This window comes from Bos javanicus, chromosome 5 (assembly GCF_032452875.1).
Source record: "Bos javanicus breed banteng chromosome 5, ARS-OSU_banteng_1.0, whole genome shotgun sequence".
In the NCBI taxonomy this organism is placed as follows: domain Eukaryota; kingdom Metazoa; phylum Chordata; class Mammalia; order Artiodactyla; family Bovidae; genus Bos; species Bos javanicus.
The window spans coordinates 78,908,815-78,927,975 of NC_083872.1; the positions used below are offsets into that span (position 1 = coordinate 78,908,815).

Consider the following 19,161-nt stretch of genomic DNA (forward strand, 5'->3'; position numbering starts at 1 on the left):
ACAACCCACTCCAGCATTCTTGCCTGGAAAATCCCATGGACAGAGGAGCCTGGCGGGCTACAGTCCAGGGGGTTGGCCACAACTGAGCACACACACACTGTTGGAATTGGAAACCAGCCTATGAGAGATGTCTTCCTACTGAAAGGAAACAACCTTATCATCAAGGGTGGGAAGGTGAAGGCAAGAGACTTCTGTGCAAAAAGACCTTGTTAAAATAACTCTTATGTTTCTTTAGCCTCCCTGTTTATTTTAGTTAGTTTTCCACAATTACCTGTCTTTGTTCATTAGGTCTTTGTTTCCTTATGAGGGCTTTCCTGTCACATTAAAATTATACTAAATAAATATGTATGCTTTTCTCTGGTTAATCTCCTCATGCAAATTTAAATCTAATGCCCAGATGAAAACTCTAAGTTGTTCAGTCACTAAGTCCTGCCGTACTCTTTGCGATCCCATGGACTGTAGCACACCAGGCTCTTCTGTCCTCCACTGTCTCCCAGAATTTGCTCAAATTCATGTCGATTAAGCTGGTGATGCTATCTAACCATCTTATCCTCCACCGCCCCCCTCCTCCTTTTGCCGTCAATCTTTCCCAGCTTCAGGGTCTTTTCCAACAAGGCTCTTCATCTCAAGTGGCCAAAGTACTGGAGCTTCAGCTTCAGCAACAGCCCTTCCAATGAATATTCAGGGTTGATTTCCTCTAAGATTGACTGGTTTGAGCTCCTTGCAGTCCAAGGAACTCTCAAGAGTCTTCACTAGTACCACAATTCGAAAACATCAATTCTTCACCCAAAGGTTAGGTAAAATTTTGCCTCCTCTACAGGGATTAAATAGGATAACTATGTATCTGAAACACCTTAATATGAAAGAAATACTATTACTACATGTGCATATATGTGAATGTAAATGCCAAAAAAAAAAAAAGTGCTCTGGAAGGGAGCACACAAAAACGGTAGTAGTTGTCATTCTAAGGAAGGGGAGTGAGATTCAGGGGAAGGGTTGGGATTGATGGGTGACTTTTACCATTAACCTGTATTTTTCTGAATTTTGATTTTTTTCAATGAGGATTTCTTTATCAATGAATTATTTGTGGAACTTTAAAAGTGATATATAGGGAATTCCCCAGCAGTCCAGTGGTTAGGACCTCGAGCTTCCACTGCAAGGGGCATGTTTGATCCCTGGTAGGGAAACTAAGGCAATGGCACCCCACTCCAGTACTCTTGCCTGGAAAATCCATGGATGGAGGAGCCTGGAGGGCTGCAGTCCATGGGGTCGCTGAGAGTCGGACACGATTGAGCGACTTCACTTTCACTTTTCACTTTCATGCATTGGAGAAGGACATGGCAACCCACTCCAGTGTTCTTGCCTGGAGAATCCCAGGGATGGGGAAGCCTGGTGGGCTGCCATCTATGGGGTTGCACAGACTCGGACACAACTGAAGTGACAGCAGCAGGGAAACTAAGATCCCACAAGCCTCATGACCCAAAAGCCATGTGACACAGCCAAATTAAAAAAAAATTTTAATTAAAAAAACTGACATATAAAAGTCAGCCTTTGCAGTAGTGTTAGAAAAACCACATCATGTACTAAAAGTACCTATCATTTAATCAAGTAAAACTGGTTTTGTATTTTCTAAAATAACCTGAAAATATCTTTTAAAAAATACAAATCTGATTTTTTTAAAAAATCATATCGGTTTTACCATAGGAGAGGATTGCCTTAGGAAGTAGCTAAAGCAGTGTCATAGGAAAGTCTATTAATGTGCTCCAATCACAACATCTTAGAAACCTCTTGTGGTGTAATTATAATGGAAGTTCTTACATGACGATGCCAACCTTTTTCATTACTGTGTCACTGTCTAGAGTGGTCATTGCTTTTAGTCTTCTGCAGTCATATCATCATGATTATTTGAGTTTCCACACCATAAACATATTTATATGACAAAAAAAAAAGAAACATGCTGCTGTCGTTACTTCACCTAGGCCACAGCCATGCATTATTATATAGGACACGTTTTATTATAGGTAATAAAAGTCACAACAAAAATAAACTTTTAAATGTAAAGCCAATATTCTGCACTAGCCCAGAATATTTCTGGTGACTTTTGTGCCTCTTATTTGGGAATATTAAAACAATAATTTACCTGAGCAGTTTATCCCTTATTTCAAGGGTGTAAACTCTGGGAAGAGAAGCTGTGGTAGAGATGATGCTTCTGGAGCTCCTATTCCCCCAGACGGAGCCTAACTGTACCCACGGAGGCCTCTGCTGACCCTTCCTCCGTTTCAGGTATATAGAGAAAGCGCAGGGATGGTAAAGGCTGAAGCTTGAGATTCCCCAGCTGGTGAAATTAAGTCAAAGATAAGTAAGTTAGAGGAACTTGTTCAGTATGGTCAACCATTCACACTATCCCAAAGGAAATAAAGCCTTTTCCAGCGGGGGCGGGGGTTGGGGACAGATGTGTATGGGGTGGGGGGTGGTAAAGAATCGCCTTGCCAATGTAGGAGACGGGGTTCAATCCCTGATCAGAGAAGGCCCACATGCCGAAGAGCAACTAAGCCCAAGGGCCACAACTACCGAGCCTGTGCTCTAGAACCTGGGACCTGCAACGACTGAGCCCATGTGCTGCAACTATTAAAGCCAGTACGCCCTAGAGCCCAGGCTGCAGAACAAGAGAGGCTACCACAATTAGCAGCCACCACAATGAGAAGCCCTCCCACCGCAACTAGAGAGTAGCCCTACTCACCACAACTAGAGAAAAGCCCGAGCAGCAATGAAGACTCAATACAGGCAAAAAAAGAAAACAATCAAAAACGTCTGCCTTAAAAAAGAGAGCGAGGGGGAAGAAAGGGAAGGAGGAGGAATGGTAAACTGAAAAGGGGCAAAGGCGTGGCCTTTGAGGAAGCAGCCCAGATGAAAGTTCCTGCAATTGCATAAGGTAACCACCAGGTGGCGCATGGGAAAGCATCAAACTTGGGCCCTCGGCGGACTACAGTTCAGTTCACTCAGCCCGGTCCGCCTCTTAGTGACCCCATGGACTGCAGCACTCCAGGCTTCCTTTCCGTACCAAATCCCAGAGCTTACGCATGTCCATCGAGTCGGACTACAGTCCTGCGTTAAAGCCACCAGCCCCTTAGGTTCCCACCAATAGTCAAACAAAGCAAGGGTGGTCTCGCTTTGGCAGCACAGACTCGATGGACGTGAGTCTGAGTGAACTCCGGGAGTTGGTGATGGACAGGGAGGCCTGGCGTGCTGCGATTCATGGGGTCGCAAAGAGTCGGACACGACTGAGCGACTGATCTGATCTGATCTGATTCTAAAATTGGAACGATACAGAGATTGGTATGGCCCCTGCGCAAGGATGACACGCGAATTCCTGAAGCGTTCCATATTTTGTGCCCTTCCCCACCGTCCAGACACCGTTTGCGTCTTAGCCCCCAAGGAAACGCTCTTTGTCAAAACCACAACGCCTGGCACTTAATTCTGAACTTGTGATTTTTCACTATAAAAAATAAAGCGAGGGTGACTGTAAATGCCATGGAATTGTGCCGCATAGATAGGAGGGAATTGGGAGGGGCTCATAAAAGGGTTTGGGTTTCTGTTAGATGATTTAGGGAAGAGTTCAAAATGGCAACCCACTCCAGTACTCTTGCCTGGAAAATCCCATGGACAGAGGAGCCTGGTAGGCTACAGTCCACGGGGTCTCAAAGAGTCGGACACGACCGAGCAACTTCACTTAGCTTCACTTCGGTTCATCAGCGTGAGGCTTGCTCTGGACCAGGTGTGGTCAGAAAGGAGGGGTAATTTGGTGATTGAGTATCTTAATGATTTTCATCAAAGATACGACAGGAACAGGATCAAGCTAACGCCCTCATTCAAAAAGAACCATAAGGAAGCGGTAGTTACTCGTGTTAGCTAGGAAATGGTGGGGGGGTGAGGGCGCGGGGCAGGAGGCGCGGAGTTTGGTTGTTTCTGTGGTTCTAAGAGAAGGAAATGGCAAGAACACTGGAGAATCCCAGAGACGGGAGAGCCTGGTGGGCTACCGTCTATGGGGTCGCACAGAGTCGGACACAACTGAAGCGATTTAGCAGCAGCAGCAGCAGTGGTTCTAAGAGCTGCTTTGGTTTGTGCTGAAGGCATGGTTGCAGAATGGTCTCTGTCTCACTCCACAGAGGGCTCTCAGGAGACAGTGCCTTTCTGAGAAAAGGTTTGTGATTGGTAGGTACTAAACCAGTTCCCAGCTGTGGGGGCCAGGCCAGTTGCCAGCTGACAGCGGTAGAAACTTTTGTTTTCTTCCACATGCTTCTTATCCTCAGGTTCCCTGCTGTCAGAAGGAGCATCCTAGGAGGTCATCCCGAGGGAAGCCTGTGGCATGGTATCTAAATGGCTGAACCATGGCTTCAGACTGACCTGACTGTGCTGCTCAAGTCTACCATTCACACTGGCATGGGACCTTGGAGAAGTTATTTAACTTCTCTGTGCCTGTTTCCTCTTTTGTAAAAGAAAATAAAAATAGTACATGGAAACTGGGAAACTGGGAAAATGAAATGAGATAGCATATGTTAACCACTTACAACAGTGCCTAACACATGATAGGCATTTACTACTACTGCTAAGTCACTTCGGTCGTGTCTGACTCTTCGAGACCCCATAGACGGCAGCCCACCAGGTTCCCCCATCCCTGGGATTCTCCAGGCAAGAACACTGGAGTGGGTTGCCATTTCCTTCTCCAATGCATGAAAGTGAAAAGTGAAAGTGAAGTCGCTCAGTTGTGTCCGACTCTTAGCGACCCCATGGACTGCAGCCTACCAGGCTCCTCCATCCATGGGATTTTCCAGGCAAGAGTACTGGAGTGGGGGGCCATTGCCTTCTCCATGATAGACATTTAACTTAGACTAATCTACCCTGTTTTGGAGGAGGAAATGGCAACCCACTCCAGTATTATTGTGTGGGAAATCCCATAGAGGATCCTGACGGGACCACAGTACATGGGTCGCAAAAGAATCCGACACAACTTAGTGACTAAACAACAACAACCCAGTTCATTATTTGTCAGAGGTCACAATGCTCAATGCACTCTGGAAACCCATCAGGGGACTGAAGAATCAAATAATATTCAGTTTATAAAAACACTTCTACTATCAGAAGATGCTCATGCATATACTACTACTATATGTAAAGTAGATAACTACTGATAATAAGAACCTACTGTATAGCACAGGGAACTCCATCAATACTCTATAATAGTTTATATGGGAAAAGCCTATATGGGAAAAAAGAAGGGATATATGTATTCACTTTGCTGTTCACCTGAAACTAACACGACATTGTAAATCAACTATATGCCAGTAAATTTTTTTAAATGTATTCATTACATAATATTTTTATTTTTTCTGACAACTTGAAAATAAAATCAGAATATTAAGAAGAAGAAAAAAAGATTACTCATAAATGAAGTTAAAGGGTTCTCTTTTATTTCTGGTTTGTCCAAAGCATATCTATTACAGACTTAGTAAGAGACTTGTACTCAAAAAGATTATGCAAGGGGGGAAGGAAAATACTGCAGTGAGAGAAGGCTGTGACATAGGTTTGCTGCAAGCATCTTAGAGTTGGGCAAAAAGATTTTCCCTCTGTTATAGAGAGGAGTCAGAGGAGTCAATGGCACCCCACTCCAGTACTCTTGCCTGGAAAAATCCCATGGATGGAGGAGCCTGGAAGGCTTCAGTCCATGGGGTTGCTGAGGGTTGGATACGACTGAGTGACTTCACTTTCACTTTTCACTTTCATGCTTTGGAGAAGGAAATGGCAACCCACTCCAGTGTTCTTGCCTGGAGAATCCCAGGGACGGGGGAACCTGGTGGGCTGCCGTCTATGGGGTCGCACAGAGTCAGACACGACTGAAGAGACTTAGCAGCAGCATAGAGAGGAGTAAACAAGGCTGGGAAGAGCCAGACTCAGGGAAGTGGGATGAAACAGTGGTGTGAGGACTTCCCTGGTGGTCCAGTGGTTAAAAATGTGCTTGTCAATGCAGGGTACACGGGTTCAATCCCTGGTCCAGGAAAGTCTCACATGCCACAGAGCAACTAAGCCTGTATGACACAACTCTAGAGCCCAAGCCCCACAACAAGAGAAGCCACAGCAATGAGAAGCCTGTGCACCACGACTAGAGAGTAGCCCCTGCTTGCCGTCACTAGAGAAAGCCCATGAGCAGCAATACAGACCCAGTGCAGTCAAAAATAAATTGGGAGAAAAAAAAAAAGAACTTAAAAAAGAGTGGCGTGAATGGATGGTAGATTAGAGAATGTTTGACCCTATTCTCAGAAGCTGTGTGTTGTGCTGTGTGTTCAGTCACGTCTGACTCTTTGTGACTTCATGGATTGTAGCTCCCAGGCTCCTCTATCCATGGGATTTTTCAGGCAAGAATACAGGACTGGATTGCCATTTCCTTCTCCCGAAGGATCTCTCTGACCCAGGGATCAAATCTGCATCTCCTGTGTCTCCTGCACTGCAAGCAGATTCTTTTCAGGCAAGAGTACTGGAGTGGGTTGCCATTTCCTTCTCCAGGCGATCTTCTCGACCCAGGGATCGAACCCAGGTCTCCTGCATTCCAGGCAGACGCTTTAACCTCTGAGCCACCAGGGAAGCCAATTTTTTTACCAAAGTATTGTCATAATTAGCTTGAGAAGAAGGTTTTCCCTACTTTTAGAAAACACAAGATTCAAATCCATAATTTTTCTTCCCAACCCAGGGATTGAAACCAGGTCTCCCACAGACGCTTTACCATCTGAGCCACCAGGGAAGTCACTGAGGGTGGGCCAAAGTTCAAGGACCTAGAGGAAGGAGAGAGCTTAACCAAAGTTTGGTTAACATTACTGTGTTGCATTTATTGGTGGGGACAAGCAGTTCAGCTAATCATTTATGAGGCAAAGAAAGGAAATTATGAGGGTCTATGTCCGGCCTTGTCACAGTGAACAAGGGACATCTTGTCTACATTGGCCAGGAAAGGACGGGTCTTAGTATTAAGCAAAGGCTGCTGGGGGATTTCTTAATCCTCACCAATGTTTTCCAGGATAACAGGGCTCAGGTAAGATTCAGTATTTATTCAGGTTGCAAATTATAATACATGTTTCCTATTTCTTAAATTGCTGTGTTTCACATAAAGGATGAAATATCCTGAGAGATCATGGATCCTTACATAGTGGCACAGGTCTGTAAGGCACAAGGGCCAGGGAAGGGCTGGTTTATTTGCAAAGCTTTTGGCAAACTGACTGTATAGAGCTTCTCCATCTTTGGCTGCAAAGAATATAATCAATCTGATTTTGGTTGACCATCTGGTGATGTTCATGTGTAGAGTCTTCTCCTGTGTGGTTGGAAGAGGGTGTTTGCTATGACCAGTGCATTTTCTTGGCAAAACTCTGTTAGTCTTTGCCCTGCTTCATTCCATATTCCAAGGCCAAATTTGCCTGTTACTCCAGGTGTTTCTTGACTTCCTACTTTTGCATTCCAGTCCCCTAGAATGAAAAGGACATCTTTTTGGGGTGTTAGTTCTAAAAGGTCTTGTAGGTCTTCACAGAACTGTTCAACTTCAGCTTCTTCAGCGTTACTGGTTGGGGCATAGACTTGGATTACTGTGATATTGAATGGTTTGCCTTGGAAACAAACAGAAATCATTCTGTTGTTTTTGAGATTGCATCCAAGTACTGCATTTCGGACTCTTTTGTTGACCATGATGGCTACTCCATTTCTTCTGAGGGATTCCTGCCCACAGTAGTAGATATAATGGTCATGTGAGTTAAATTCACCCATTCCAGTCCATTTGAGTTCGCTGATTCCTAGAATGTCGACATTCACTCTTGCCATCTCTTGTTTGACCACTTCCAATTTGCCTTGATTCACGGACCCGACATTCCAGGTTCCTATGCAATATTGTTCTTTACAGCATCGGACCTTGCTTCTATCACCAGTCACATCCACAGCTGGGAATTGTTTTTGCTTTGGCTCCATCCCTTCATTCTTTCTGGAGTTATTTCTCCACTGATCTCCAGTGGCACCTACTGACCTGGGGAGTTCCTCTTTCAGTATCCTATCATTTTGCCTTTTCATACTGTTTATGGGGTTCTCAAGGCAAGAATACTGAAGTGGTTTGCCATTCCCTTCTCCAGTGGACCACATTCTGTCAGCTCTCTCCACCATGACCCGCCTGTCTTGGGTTGCCCCATGGGCATGACTTAGTTTCATTGAGTTAGACAAGGCTGTGGTCCTAGTGTGATTAAATTGACTAGTTTTCTGTGAGTATGGTTTCAGTGTGTCTGCCCTCTGATGCCTTCTTGCAACACCTACTGTCTTACTTGGGTTTCTCTTACCTTGGGTGTGGGGTATTTCTTCACGGCTTCTCCAGCAAAGTGCAGCCGCTGCTCCTTACCTTGGACTAGGGGTATCTCCTCACCACTGCCCTTCCTGACCTTCAGTGTGGGATAGCTCCTCTAGGCCCTCCTGCGCCCACACAGCCACCGGTCCTTGGATGTGGGGTTGGTCCTCCCGGCTGCCGCCCCTGACCTCGGACTCGGGGTAGCTTCTTATTGCCAAATTCAGACTGAAATTGAAGAAAGTAGGGAAAACCACTAGACCATTCAGGTATGACCTAAATCAAATCCCTTATGATTATACAGTGGAAGTGAGAAATAGATTTAAGGGCCTAGATCTGATAGATAGAGTGCCTGATGAACTATGGAATGAGGTTTGTGACATTGTACAGGAGACAGGGATCAAGACCATCCCCATGGAAAAGAAATGGAAAAAAGCAAAATAGCTGTCTGGGGAGGCCTTACAAATAGCTGTGAAAAGAAGAGAAGAGAAAAGCAAACGAGAAAAGGAAAGATATTCCCATTTGAATGCAGAGTTCAAAAGAATAGCAAGAAGTAAGAAAGCCTTCCTCAGCTATCAATGCAAAGAAATAGAGGAAAACAACAGAATGGGAAAGACTAGAGAGCTCTTCAAGAAAATTAGAGATATCAAGGGAACATTTCATGCAAAGATGGGCTTGATAAAGGACAGAAATGGTATGCACCTAATAGAAGCAGAAGATATTAAGAAGAGGTGGCAAGAATACACAGAAGAACTGTACAAAAAAGATCCTCATGACCCAGATAATCACGATGGTGTGATCCCTGACCTAGAGCCAGACATCCTGGAATGTGAAGTCAAGTGGGCCTTAGAAAGCATCACTACGAACAAAGCTAGTGGAGGTGATGGAATTCCAGTGGAGCTATTCCAAATCCTGAGAGATGATGCTGTGAAAGTGCTGCACTCAATATGCCAGCAAATTTGGAAAACTCAGCAGTGGCCACAGGACTGGAAAAGGTCAGTTTTCATTCCAATCCCAAAGAAAGGCAATGCCAAAGAATGCTCAAACTACCCCACAATTACACTCATCTCACATGCTAGTAAAGTAATGCTCAAAATTCTCCAAGCCAGGCTTCAGCAATATGTGAACTGTGAACTTCCTGATGTTCAAGCTGGTTTTAGAAAAGGCAGAGGAATCAGAGATCAAATTGCCAACATCCGCTGGATCGTGGAAAAGGCAAGAGAGTTCCAGAAAAACATCTATTTCTTCTTTATTGACTATGCCAAAGCCTTTGACTGTGTGGATCACAATAAACTGTGGGAAATTCTGAAAGAGATGGGAATACCAGACCACCTGACCTGCCTCTTGAGAAATCTGTATGCAGGTCAGGAAGCAACAGTTAGAACTGGACATGGAACAACAGACTGGTTCCAAATAGGAAAAGGAGTATGTCAAGGCTGTATATTGTCACCCTGTTTATTTAACTTATATGCAGAGTACATCATGAGAAACGCTGGACTGGAAGAAACACAAGCTGGAATCAAGATTGCCGGAAGAAATACCAATAACCTCAGATATGCAGATGATACCACCCTTATGGCAGAAAGTGAAGAGGAACAAAAAAGCCTCTTGATGAAAGTGAAAGTGGAGAGTGAAAAAGTTGGCTTAAAGCTCAACATTCAGAAAACGAAGATCACGGCATCCGGTCCCATCACTTCATGGGAAACAGATGGGGAAACAGTGGAAACAGTATCAGACTTTATTTTGGGGGGCTCCAAAATCACTGCAGATGGTGACTGCAGCCATGAAATTAAAAGATGCTTTTTCTTTGGAAGGAAAGTTATGACCAACCTAGATAGCATATTCAAAAGCAGAGACATTACTTTGCCAGCAAAGGTCTGTCTAGTCAAGGCTATGGTTTTTCCAGTGGTCATGTATGGATGTGAGAGTTGGACTGTGAAGAAGGCTGAGTGCTGAAGAATTGATGCTTTTGAACTGTGGTGTTGGAGAAGACTCTTGAGAGTCTCTTGGACTGCAAGGAGATCCAACTAGTCCATTCTGAAGGAGATCAGCCCTGGGATTTCTTTGGAAGGAATGATGCTAAAGCTGAAACTCCAGTACTTTGGCCACCTCATGCGAAGAGTTGACTCATTGGAAACGACTCTGATGCTGGGAGGGATTGGGGGCAAGAGGAGAAGGGGACGACAGAGGATGAGATGGCTGGATGCAACACTGACTTGATGGACGTGAGTCTGAGTGAACTCCAGGAGTTGGTGATGGACAGGGAGGCCTGGCGTGCTTCGATTCATGGGGTTGCAAAGAGTTGGACACGACTGAGCGACTAAACTGAACTGGCAAACTGAACTGTTTAGAATGTATAACTTGTGTGGCTCTTGCATTTCTTCCGGCCTACAACTGAATCCTGGTGACTCAGTGGTGAAGAATCCACCTGCTAATGCAAGGAGACACAGGAGACACTGGTTTGATCCCTGGGTCGGGAAGAGCCCCTGGAGAAGGAAATGGCAACCCATTCAAGTATTCTGCTGAGATAATCCCATAGACAGAGGAGCCTGACAGGCTTCAATACATAGGGTCACACAAATGAGTGACTAAGCATGCACACACGAACAAGTGGATCAATAAAAACTAAAACTTGAAATGAGGCAACATCAGCACATATGTTGAAACCGCATTTTAGTTCAAACTCTGTTGAGGGCCCAGCTCTCTTCCAGGGCTTTGGGGAGTCTCAGTGTTACAATGCTGCACAGCCCACAACAGCTGCAGGGTGATTGCTGTGCTGCTTACTTCCCTTTGCCTGTAAGGAGTCCAGCCTGCATGTAGACCATCTCCCTCTCATTCTGTCCTCTCCTTTCAGAGCCTTTCCATCTGCAGTGACACAGCTTGAAGCTGCTCACATGTTCCACTGTGGGGCTGGGCAATCTTGTAACTCCTGCATTTTGCAATGTGTCCTGGAGCAGCCTGAATCTGCGGTAGACCTGAGAGGCTCCCCACGCCTGCCCTCCACCTCAGGGAACGTCTTTATTACACGCTCTTGTCAGGTTCTGAGAAGTCAAGCTTCGATTTACTTTCCCTTCCTAGAGCCAAGGGAATAAAACTGTCAAGTACAAGCTGATGATTTGAACTAGTTCTGAGGATTTATGAAAATGCTCAAAATCCATGCAGGGCATGAGGAGAAACAGCCTGACGTCCTCAGCCAGGAAGTGCGTGCAGTGGGTCTCACCACCCTCCCCACTCGACCACTCCTTCCTCTTTCCTGAAGAGATTCCTCTCCCCCTCCTCCCCACCATGTCAGGAGACAATGCTCTCCCCGTCTTGAAAACAAAACCAAACCCTGCCTGTTCTTATAAAGAGGATGTGAATCAGAGGATCCCGTAACTGGAAGGAGCTTGACCAACTTGTCTGGTCCCCTTCCCTCCTTTGGGAAACTACGTGTGGCGCCACATTTGGAAAGTTAGCTCCCGCCCTTTTTCTTTACAGCTGCTACTGCTGCTGCTGCTAAGTCGCTTCAGTCATGTCCGACTCTGTGCGACCCCAAAGACGGCAGCCCACCAGGCTCCCCGTCCCTGGGATTCTCAAGGCAAGAACACTGGATTGGGTTACCATTTCCTTCTCCAATGCATGAAAGTGAAAAGTGAAAGTGAAGTCGCTCAGTCGTGTCCAACTCTTAGCGACCCCATGGACTGTAGCCCACCAGGCTCCTCCATCCATGGGATTTTCCAGGCAAGAGTACTGGAGTGGGGTGTTCTTTACATCTAAGAAGGTTCTAATTATGAATCTTTCTAGGGGCTTCCCTGGCAGATCAGACAGTAAAGAATCCACCTGCAATACGGGAGACCTGGGTTCGATTCCTGGGTTGGGAAAATCCCCTGGAGGAGGGCATGGCAACCTACTCCAGTACTCTTACCTGGAGAATCCCCATGGACAGAGGAGACTGGTGAGCTAACAGTCCATAGGGTCGCGAAGAGTCAGACACAACTGAGCTACTTAAGCACAACTGCAGGTGTCCACACACACTCAGTCCTCTCTGGTTCCTTTCTTCACGTAAGCTCAGACAGCGTTGTGTGTTTAAATTCAAAATAGATGAATGGTTAAGTATTAGTTTTGCTTGAAGATGAGCAGAGCTTACAGTGGGGGATTGACAGGAAGCAAACTAGAGAATGAGCCAAGAAAGCAGAGGAGGACTTCCTCAATGAATGGCCACCTATTCAGATGAAAGGCAAAGTAAAATTCCTCCCAAAGAGAGACAGGAACAGTTGGAGAACAAAATCCTTCTAAGGCTTGCACCTTGACAAACATATAGACTTTCCGAGGCACTGCAAACTGTATAAACTGTTTCAGTCCTTTTAGGAATGCATTTGTTAGCATTTAGAGAAAATAAAATTTTACCTTTGGACCCACATTTTAAATACCTGTTAATAGCTAACTATCACAAGTTGTAGAGCTTAATATAACCGTTTTTTTTTAAGGATTTATTTATTTATTTGGCTGTGGTGGGTGAGTAGGGGCTATTCTGTTGCAACATGCAGGCTTCTCATTGTGGTGGCTTTTGTTGTGGAGGCTCGAGGCACATGGGCTTCAATAATAGCAGCTCATGGGCTCAGTAGTTGTGGCTCTCGGGCTCTAGAGAGCTGGCTCAGTAGTTGTGGTACATAGGCTTAGTTGCTCTGCAGTATAGGGGATCTCCCTGGACCGGGGATCAAACCAGTGTCCCTTGCATTGGCAGGTGGATTCTAAACCACTGGACCACCAGGGAAGCCCTTTTCAACCATTTATTTTGCAAGTGTTTTTACAGGTAAGCAATTTGAGGACTCCACAGGGCAGTCTGTCTGCCTGGCTTCATGTGGGGGCAGCAAGGTCTAGTGATAGCCTTCTAGGTGGCGTCTTTGCTCATGTGTCTGACGTCTCAGTGATCCTCGGGCTCTTCTTGATGCCCACCTGGGGCTTCAGACCCCAGGGCTTCTTCATGTGGCTTGAGCTTCTCATAGCACGGTGGTTTCGAGAAAGCTGCACTTTCTAGAAGTAGGAAATAGATGTTACTAAGGCCAATTAAGGGCTATACCTGAAACAGGAACAGTGTTACCACTGCCGTATTCTAACAGTCAAAGTAGTCACAGAGCCCATTGAGGTTCAAGGGGAGTGTCAGGTCCTTGTTGCAGAAGCGCAATGGGGTTGGGAGATATTATGTGGCCATCTTTAGAACATACAACCAATCACAACTCATAATCTTTTTAGGAATATATCGCATGGAAATTATGCCAGAGAAGTACAAAACAGAAGTTCATCACAGCTTTTGTAGGAAAAAACCTCCAAACAGTGGAAACAATCTACAAGTCTACCAATAGGTAAATGACTAAATTAGTTGTCACACACCAACTCACAGGAATAAAAAGCCATAATAATTGAAAAGATTATGAAATAACATGAATAAGTATTACTCGTAGCTCAGTTGGTAAAGAATCTGCCTGCAGTGCAGAAGACCCGGGTTCAATTCCTGGGTTGGGAAGATTCCCTGGAGAAGGAAATGGCAGTCCACTCCAGTATTCTTGCCTGAAGAATCCCGTGGACAGAGGAGACTGGCAGGCCAGTCCAAGGGGTCACAAGAGTCGGACATGACTTAGCGACTAAACTACTACTACTATAAAAGGAGAAAATGTAAAATTGAAAAGCATATGTACTATGATGGTAATTATGTAAAACCCTGCACACATCTGGGTAAAGTCTGGAAGGAAATATGCAGAAATGAAAAGTATTGCCTTGAGGTGGTAAGATTCTACATACCTTCCATCTTCCTCCCTATTGTTACAGCTTCATGAAAAATGGAATTGAAAAGAAGTAAAGCTTTAATTGTCAGTGCTCAGTGCTTGGCAGGTGCATGTAGATGTGCAAGGAAGATACAGGGAACACACAGCTCTCCCTGTAATTCACTCATTCAGATAAACTGCCAGGTCACAGGATCCACAGATATTCTCATTTATAATTAACTTTCTGCTTTGACCTCTCATTTTCAGAATGCTAATTGTCATGGAGGCAATAATTGTCATATTAGCCCTGCTATGTTCTTAAGGCTGTTCATGATATGAGATTGTAAATACTTTAAAAAGCTACTATAACATAAAACATAAGGTGATATATTTTTCATAATAACTCCATCTACCCCTACCCCTACTTCTAACCCTGTCTCCCATGAAACACTCCCAGTAGTGAAGCCTCTGTGCAGTCTCTTGAATCTGGGCTGACATTGTTGACCCTATTAACCAATAATATATGCCAGAAGTGATGCTGTGCTAGGTCCAGGCTTCAGTCTTGAAACGATAGTAGCTTCCACTTTTTGCTCTTGGGAGCCCTGAGCTGCCATGTATGAAATCCAATTACCTGGTTGTAGGGACCACATAAAGCTGGGAGGTCAGCTGACCAGGGAGCTGGGAGGCCTCACTCAGTATGCCAGCTGATTGCAGATACACAAGTGACCACTGGTAAGATCAATAGAAAAATCACTCAGCTAAGCCTAGCCCAAGTGAACAGTTGTTTTACAACATTAAGTTTGGGGATAGTTTGTTATGCAGCAACAGAAACACCAGATACCTGTGCCTTTTATTGATGTACTCATTCCAAAATATTTATTGAATCTCTTGTTGTTGTTGTTCAGCAGCTAAGCCATGTCCAACTCTTTACAACACCATGAACTATAGCATTCCTGGCTTCCCTGTCCTTCACTATCTCCCTGAGTTTGCTCAAACTCAAGTCCGTTGAGTCAGAGATGCTATCCAACCATCTCATCCTCTGTCGCCCCCTTCTCCTCTTGCCCTCAATCTTTCCTAGCATTTGGGTCTTTACAAATGAGTCGGCTCTTCACATCAGGTGGCCAAAGTATTGGAGCTTCAGCTTCAGCATCAGTCCTTCCGATGAGTATTCAAGGTTGATTTCCTTTAGGATTGACTGGTTTGATCTCCTTGCTGTCCAAGGACTTTCAAGAGTTTTTTCCAGCACCACAGTTCAAAAGCATCAATTCTTCAGCACTCAGCCTTCTTCATGGTCCATCTCTCACATTGGTACATAACTACTGGAAAAACCATAGCTTTGATTATATGGACCTTTGTTGGCAAAGTGGTATCTCTGCTTTTTAATACACTGTCTAGGTTTGTCATAGCTTTTCTTCCAAGGAGCAAGCATCTTTTAATTTCATACCTGCAGTCACCATCTGCAGTGATTTTGGAGCCCAAGAAAATGAAATCTGACACTGTTTCCACTTTTTCCCCATTTATTTGCCATGGAATGATAGGACCAGATGCCATTATCTTCATTTTTTGAATGTTGAGTTTTAAGCCAGCTTTTTCACTCTTTTCTTTCATCTTCATCAAGAAACTCTTTAGTTTTTCACTTTCTGCCATTAAAGTGGTATCATCTGTATATCTGAGGCTGTTGATATTTCTCCCAGCAATCTTGATTCTAGCTTGTGTTCATCCAGCCCAGCATTTTGTATGAGGTACTCTGCATATAAGTTAAATAAGCAGGGTGACAATATACAGCCTTGACATACTCCTTTCCCAATTTTGAACCAGTCCATTGTTCCATGTCCAGTTCTAACTGTTTCTTCTTGACCTGCATACAGGTTTCTCAGGAGGCAGGTTAGTGGTCTGGCATTCCCATCTCTTTAAGAATCTTCCACAGTTTGTTGTGATCCACACATTCAAAGGCTTTAATCTCTACCAGTGCCAGTTCTAGGAACTGGATACAGTGGTGAAAATTAACAATTAAACAAATAGATAAACACTTCCTAAGGAAGTTGGTTTTGAGTAGAGATCTAAATGATTAGATGGAGCCAACTATACAAAGATTAGAAGGAAGCATGTTGCAGAGATGGTGAAGAGATGCAGTCAAACAGGTAGGCAGGGACTAGATCATGTTTTGGCCCTGAAGGAGTTCGGATTTTATTCTATGTGTAATGGGGAGTTTACTGGAGAGTTTAACAAAATGGGATAATATTGTCTAATGTGGTCTCTTAAAAAGATGATTCTGGCAGTCATGTGGAATAAAAACTGTAGGGCCACCAGAGAATTAGCCAACTCTTGTCATAGTCCAGGTAGTATTTAAGGATGGTTCAGACCAGGGAAATAGAGCTCAAAGTATGGTCTTGGTAGTTTCGTGTTTCCTTAAAAAACTAAACATTGATTTGCTATATGACCTAGCAGTTCTACTTCTTGGTGTATACCCAAGAAAAGGGAAAACACATGTCCACACAAAAGCTTGCACACTGATGTTCATAGCAACATTATTGATAATAGCTAAAAAGTGGAAAGAACTCAAATGTCTATCAACTAATGAATAAATAAAATGTAGTATATATCCATGTAATGGAATATTATTAAGCCATATGAGTAAATGAAGTACTGATAGATGCTACACATGAACTCTGAAAATACTATACTAAGTAAAAGAAGACCACTGAATTGAAAGTCCAATTCAGTTTTTATAAAGCACCCAGAATTGGCAAATCCTTAGAAAAAGAAAGTAGATCAGTGGTTATCAGGGGTTGGTATGAGAGGCAATGGGTAAAGATTGCTAATGCAGAGATAATTGCACGACTTTGTAAACATGCTGAAAACTACTGAACCATCGGTCTTTCCTTTTTTTTTTATTTTGGCCTCACTACACATCTCATGTGCTCTTAGTCCTTCCACCAGGGATTGAACCCAGACCCCCAGCATTGGAACCTTGAGTCCCAACTACTGGACCACCAGGGAATCCCCTGTTGATCTTGAAAGGGTGAAGTTTATGGTATACAAAGTATAGCTCCATTTTTTTTTTTTTAATGTTAAAAAGTGCTTTCTGAGGAGCCCTGAAGATCCCTCTGAGACATTCTTGTGGGTTTGTAAGGTCAAAAGTACTTTCATAATAGCAGTAAGACATTACTTGCCTTTTTTATTCTCATTCTTTCATGAGTATACAGCAGAATTTTCCAGAGGCTATGTGACATGTGATATTGCAGCAAATTGAATGCAGAAGTAGCTATGAAAGAAAATCCAGCCTTTTTGAAAAAAATCAGACATTAAAGAGATTGGCAAAAAAAGTAAAGCAATGCTACTATTATCATTAATTTGGGGGGATATGGAGAAGGCAATGGCACCCCATTCCAGTACTATTGCCTGGAAAATCCCATGGATGGAGGAGCCTGGTAGGCTGCAGTCCATAGGGTCACTAAGAGTCGGACACGACTGAGCGACTTCCCTTTCATTTTTCACTTTTCACTTTCATGCATTGGAGAAGGAAATAGCAACCCACTCCAGTGTTCTTGCCTGGAGAATCCCAGGGATGGGGGAGCCTGGCGGGCTGCCGTCTATGGGGTTGCACAGAGTCAGACACAACTGAAGCGACTTAGCAGCAGCATGTCTATTTGAAAAGTGTATTATTTATATTAACATGATACAGACTTATTTTTTAAAGGGTAAATAAATATTTTAAATTGTTTCAGCTCTAATTTCTAATGATAAATATTAATACAACTCACATAAACATAACAGGTCTTTGGAGTCCAAAACAGGAATTTCCAAGAGTGTGAAGGAACCCTGAAACCAAAACATTTGAGGATTGCTGAAGTAGAATGCTAGCAATGGAAATATTAAAAAGTGGTTTGAAATAAGCTCCATTGCTGGGGATTTAGATGTTAGTAGTAAGAGGAAGAAAGAATCAACGATAGGTTCTGGTTGGGGGCCTAAGCAAGTATGTATGGTGGGGCCATGAGCTGAAATCAGGAGAACTTCAATATGTCAGCAAATTTGGAAAACTCAGCAGTGGGCACAATACTGGAAAAGGTCAGTTTTCACTCCAGTCACAAAGAAGGGCAATGCCAAAGACAGTTCAAACTACCATACAGTTGCATTCATCTCACATGCTAGCAAGGGTATGCTCAAAATTCCTCAAGTTAGGCTTCAGCAGTACATGAGAACTTCCAGATGTAGAAGTTGGGTTTAGAGAAGGCAGAGGAACCAGAGATCAAATTGCCAACATTCGTGGGATCATCAAGAAAGCAAGAGAATTCCAGAAAAAATGCCTACTTCTGCTTCATTGACTACGCTAAAGCCTTTGACTATGTAGATCACAAGAAACTCTGGAAAATTCTTAAAGAGAGCAATGCCAGACCACTTACCTGTCTCTTGAAAACCCTGTATGCTGGTCAAGAAGCAACCATTAGAACTGGACATGGAACAACAGACTGGTTCAAAACTGGGAAAGGAGTATGTCAAGGCTGTATATTGTCACCCTGCTTCTTTATAATTTATGTGCAGAGTGAAGTGAAGTCGCTCAGTCGTGTCCGACTCTTTTCGACCCGTAGGCTCCTCTGTCCCTGGGATTTTCCAGGCAATAGTCCTGGAGTGGATTGCCATTTCCCTCTCTAGGGGATCTTCCCAACCCAGGGATCGAACCCGGGTCTCCCACATTGTAGACAGACGCTTTACTGTCTGAGCCACCAGGGAAGTCAGTATGTGCACAGTATATCATGCTAAATGTCGGGCTGGATGAATCGCAAGCTGAAGTCAAGATTCCTGGGAAAAATATCCACAAACTCAGATATTCAATACCACTCTAAAGGCAGAAAGTGAAGAGGAACTAAAGAGTCTCTTGATGAGGGTGAAAGAGGAGAGTAAAAAGGTGGCTTGAAGCTCAACATTTAAAAAAAAACCAAGATCATGGCATCCAGTGTCATCATGCGTGTGTGCTAAATTGTTTCAGTCGTGTCCGACTCTGTGCGACCCCATGGACTGTAGCCCACCAGGCTCCTTTGTCCATGGGATTCTCCAGCCAAC

General features: G+C 44.1%; 1 pseudogene; it reads left to right on the forward strand.

The window, feature by feature from the left end:
* The first annotated feature begins 3,291 nt into the window (after positions 1 to 3,291).
* Positions 3,292 to 3,390, forward strand: LOC133248966 (U6 spliceosomal RNA; annotated as a pseudogene).
* Positions 3,391 to 19,161: the final 15,771 nt, after the last annotated feature.